The 4,856-nt window shown below is 42.5% G+C and overlaps 1 pseudogene; it reads right to left on the reverse strand.

Annotated features, from left to right (window-relative positions):
- Positions 1–4,795, reverse strand: part of LOC121929483 — a 14,220-nt pseudogene extending 9,425 nt beyond the window's left edge.
- Between the last annotated feature and the right edge of the window lie 61 nt (positions 4,796–4,856).

Consider the following 4,856-nt stretch of genomic DNA (forward strand, 5'->3'; position numbering starts at 1 on the left):
CTAACATAATGGCTTCTTCCAGAAAACCTGATCATGGAACAAGCAAAATTTTTGTAGTTTTTTTTGACGCCTGACGCTAGCTTTGTTTTAAGCGCCCCCCCCATCCATAGTGGCTGTGGTGACAAAGAGGAACCACTTGCAAGGAAGAGAACAAAAAACATACAGGGATCATATGTTGCCCACCAGGTTACACCATAGCGAGCTAGTGGGGCCCAAGTCTCATATAAACACGCTTTATGGCATTGCGCCTCTTAACCAACTTTCTAAAGTGCAATTCGATTTTGGTGAATACTGCTGCATTCTGGTCATGTCATTTTAGACAAAGAATACCACAAGACTGGAACAGCTCCCGCAAAGGCCACTAGGATTATTACGCCTCAGGAGCTTTACCTTCACCTCTCTATTAAACCAAAGGCTAAGCAGGAAGTTGCCACGTCATGGCATTTGTGCTAGATTGCATATAAACCCATTCTCTCTTGCAATGGGATGCAGTGATTCTGATCTTTGCAACTGGGTGCAATTATCCTACTCATGAATTTCAATAATTCCAATATTGTAGTCAGTTATGTCATTGTAAATACTAAACAGGGATGCCAGTCAGCTTTATTAAGCTATCTACTTTTCTGCCACTCGTGGCTTACAAGCTGAATAAACAACAAAGGACCAAATAATCCATTGACTTATAAACATAAGAACTTGAGATCATCTCATCAAATTGGGTTTGGCCAGCTCAAAACCAGTGTCAGTGATTTTCAATGTCAGTGGAGTGTGAACTGCTTTGACTTTTATTCTGATAATAAAACTTGAACTTTAGTGTATTGCCTAGAGCTTGCACTGCTGGAGGCATGTCTGGGCTTCTGGTGCTTTCTTCAGTTAATCCGATACATACACACCACCACCTCAGGTCTTCCCGCCTTTTGCTTTTATCATACAGGCGGCACAACCCAACGGGGGTGAGGATCTGAGGTCAGTTTCCTCCTAAGAGGGAAGACTTTCCTCTGTTACAACTGCAGCTAAATACGGAAAGTATTCCTTCATTTTTCTAGTCCAATCATGAAACCACTAACGCACACTGCTCACTTATTGTATACGAAAACGTAATTATAGAATCACTATGCACCAATGTGGCACTGAATGGTTAGAACCTCATCTAGTTTTCAAGCTTTCAAACACATTTATGGGGCTAGGACATACCATTAGGGGCAATACAACCTCAAGAATGTTGCAGAAAATTACATACTTCTTTCCTCTTCACATCTTTATCAGTAGGTTGCTACAGAGGACACTTTGTGTTTCAAAAGTGTAACTCACCCCTGTTGGCCATCTAAATAAGGCCCACTGCTAGTCTGTAGTTTTCTTTCTCGCTTTGATTCTTTTGAAACTACTGTTATGTGCCAAGGTTCTAGAGTCATTGACCTTCTTCACACATCAATCCGCCAGCTGACGTGTTTCCTGATGAGAGATGTCACAGAATAAATATTGTTGCAACCCATACGCAGAACCTTGTTTTAGATAACACTGGAGACAGAGAAAACTCCTGTCCAGGTTTCATCCTGGGATAGTGTGTCATTTCCAGTCAAAAGTTATGGGTATGAACGAGTACGGTGCTGGTTTTCTCCACTAATGTCTCTATTGGTCTGTTTCCATGAAATCAGAAAGAACAACCAAGAATTCAGTGGCATGGCATGATGCAAGGCAGCTATGGGTGCATTCCACACTAATACTTGACAGCCAATTGTTCCACTTAAATTGCCATACCTGCATCCTAGGACTCCTGGGATTTGGACCTAGTGAGATGGTTACTTTGACTTCTCTGCTAGAGAGCACACGTGCCCCCCAAAATTACACTAAGATGGGAGGCACTAAATCACGGCTTTGAAGAGCAATAGATCAGGAAGCGTGGCTCGAGCTCTCTAGTAGAAGAATTTCTAAAGTACCCTCACCAACTTTCATCATTCCTTTACCATTTCGGATATCTGCGAGCATGGAGCCCTGACAATTAAAAATGGTATCAAAGCACTATTGCAGTTAGAGTGTGGGTGCCAGTATGGCTAATGTGACCCCAAGCTCTTGTGATCAGGTCTTTTGTTCTAGACTCAGTACCTTTGAGCGGTAAAGGTAGGCAATGTGAATTCCTCTTGCTAGTATTGGTTGCAGCTCCATCAGCCAGGCAATTATAGCCATGGTGAAGGCTGACAGAAGCTTGCACTCCAGCAACATCCGGATGGCCTTACAAACATTATTCCAATTTTAGAGTACATATTAAAAACGTAGCATCATAAGGAATCAATATTTTCTCCGCAAAAATAGTTGTAATCCAACTCACTCAGCAAGCCTTCATGTTGGGCAGAGTCTCGAGCTTTTATTGTAGATTTTATGGTGAATGCAAGTTCCAAACTGTTTGTTTTATTTGTTTGAAGGTTATCTATCCTACCTTTCTTCCACAATCGGATTCACAACCAACATCGTTCTAGCAAGCACATCCCCACACTGTTCGCCTAATTCCTTAGAAATCCTCACTTTGTTACATAAGCCTGAGAATACTGTTCTACTTGCAACAAGCCGCAGCGCAAGTGGATTACCTGAACTTGTGAGGAGATGGATTTATCATTTCCCAGCCAATTCTGAGTGGTTTCCAAACCCATTTTTGTAGGACTCCCAGTTACGGTAGAAAAATCACAGATCCATCTTGTCGCCCTGGAAGACCTAGATGGGGACAGAAGAAGAGTGATATATTTCAATGTACCACTGAGAGGCAAGCTATTTTCTGGGATCCGTGTTGTATGGGCTTTTTGTAGGCTGGGCCTAATGGATTTGAAGAAGCTTTCCTGGTACAAAGAGGCATCATTACTATGTAGTGGAAAGAGCCATGCAGTATTGTGGTTAGAGTATTGGAATAGCATCAGGGACCCATGGATTCCAGTCCCCTACTATGCCCTCAAGCTCATATGATGATCCTGGACAAGTACCTCTCTCAGCCGAATTTATCCCACACATTGATTGTGATGAATCAAGACTATTGGAAATCAAAAATCAAGGAAAGAATCTTGATTGCTACTATCAGACCATTAAAGGAACAGAAGAAGAAAAAAACAATACAAAGCTTTGATGAGACCATAGGCAGAGGATGAACATCAGCCAGACCTTCTCTACTTGACACTATGTCTGCTGCTGTTATTGTTGTTGTTGTTGTTGTTGTTGTGTGCCTTCAAGTCATTTCCAACTTATGATGACTCTAGTGTAAATATAGCACAGGGGTTTCTTGGCCTCCCTCTGATAGAGTGTTACTAGCCCAGGGTCACCCAGTGCGTTTCCATGGTTGACTGGGGATTCAAACGTGATCTCCAGAGTTCTTGTCTATAGCTCAAGCTACTACACCATGGTGGCTCTCTATATGATATCTGATGTCCAGTATAATATTGGTGTTGTCCAAAGGCCTGATTAGTTACTTACACTGCTTCTGAGTTGGATGGAAGCATCCAGCAGTGGTCAGAAAAGTGATAGGCTATTCTGGCATTCCCTGAGCTGGCTGGGTGCCTCTAATGTCTTGTTCTGGGTCAATGATTGTGTCTCTTGGCACATGATATGTGTGTGATGTGATGGTGTGGACCTTTTCCTGACCAGCACAGAGAACAGGACAAGTGTGCAAGGTTTGAAAATGCTGAACCATGGGTGCAACTGGGAGTTGTGTGAGCATAATGATCCGGTTGGATTCTGGGTGATGATTTTAAAAGGATTGTAAGGTTTGTTCTCTCTATCTTGCCCTCATGGCCTTTGATTCAGACAACAGTTCTGGATTTAGTCATTCTGCACCATGTTTTCCTTTGGAAAACTTCAGTAACTTTTCCTCCACCTTATGTGATTGCTAGTGCAGACTTGAGGCTTAACTATTTCATGTATCTGTTTTGCCTTGTTTGTTAAAGCTTACCAGCCAGCCTCCTCCATCAGTCTCCATGTCACAGAAGACAGTCATTGCTTTCCCTGTGGTAGGATAGATCGTATACCAACCACTCAGTGTCTCCCCACGTCCCAGGAGCTCTTTGCAGTCTGTGGCTCCTGCCCCTGGATGAAATATCAAGGAGGAAATCTGGACTAGTAACTGCATTTGTGAAGGACTTATATACATATACATTTAGGACAGCTGTGGGCAACATCTACAGGTGGAGTGACCATACATGACCATGTAAAATCTGAGCCTATGTGTGAGTTCTTGGGTGGATGACAGGGGAACCGTGGCAGAATTTCGCATGCAGACCTTTTAATGCTACAAATGAGCATGTAAAATCTCAGCCTATGTGTGAATTTTATATGTAATGATTGGAAATTGATTTGGTGACTCTGCCCAATTATTTTAAAAAGGCTGAATAACTGATGATGATTCCATTGAAAAGGGCCTGTGTGCATGTGTATTAATCCATGAGGTATATCTGCTGGACTTGCAGTTTAGTATGCCCTTGACTGAAAGAGTCAAAGGGGACGTCTGGTTGATTCACAGCCGATACTGAAGGTCTGTGTTGATATGGCAACTTCTATCTCTCATGAAGCTGGGTACTTTGTATTGTTACTATTAAATGCTGCCCCCTATCTTTAATCAGAAAGGAGTGGTGGGTACATTATAGCACACACTCTCAATACACATATCATAACACTGAGAACCAGTAGGCCTGATCTCTTTTACTTTAACTGACTGTGTATCCTAGAAATTCTTAATTATGTGCTACAGTCCTCTACAACATCAGTGTGGGAGACCATTTGAAATGGAATGAACCCTATGCACAATACACAGTCCTCCACCTGTGTCCCAAGCACCACTCTTGACATGGCCACACAGCCACCTTTTTATTACCTTACATGTG

Source organism: Sceloporus undulatus, chromosome 1 (genome assembly GCF_019175285.1).
Source record: "Sceloporus undulatus isolate JIND9_A2432 ecotype Alabama chromosome 1, SceUnd_v1.1, whole genome shotgun sequence".
NCBI lineage: Eukaryota > Metazoa > Chordata > Lepidosauria > Squamata > Phrynosomatidae > Sceloporus > Sceloporus undulatus.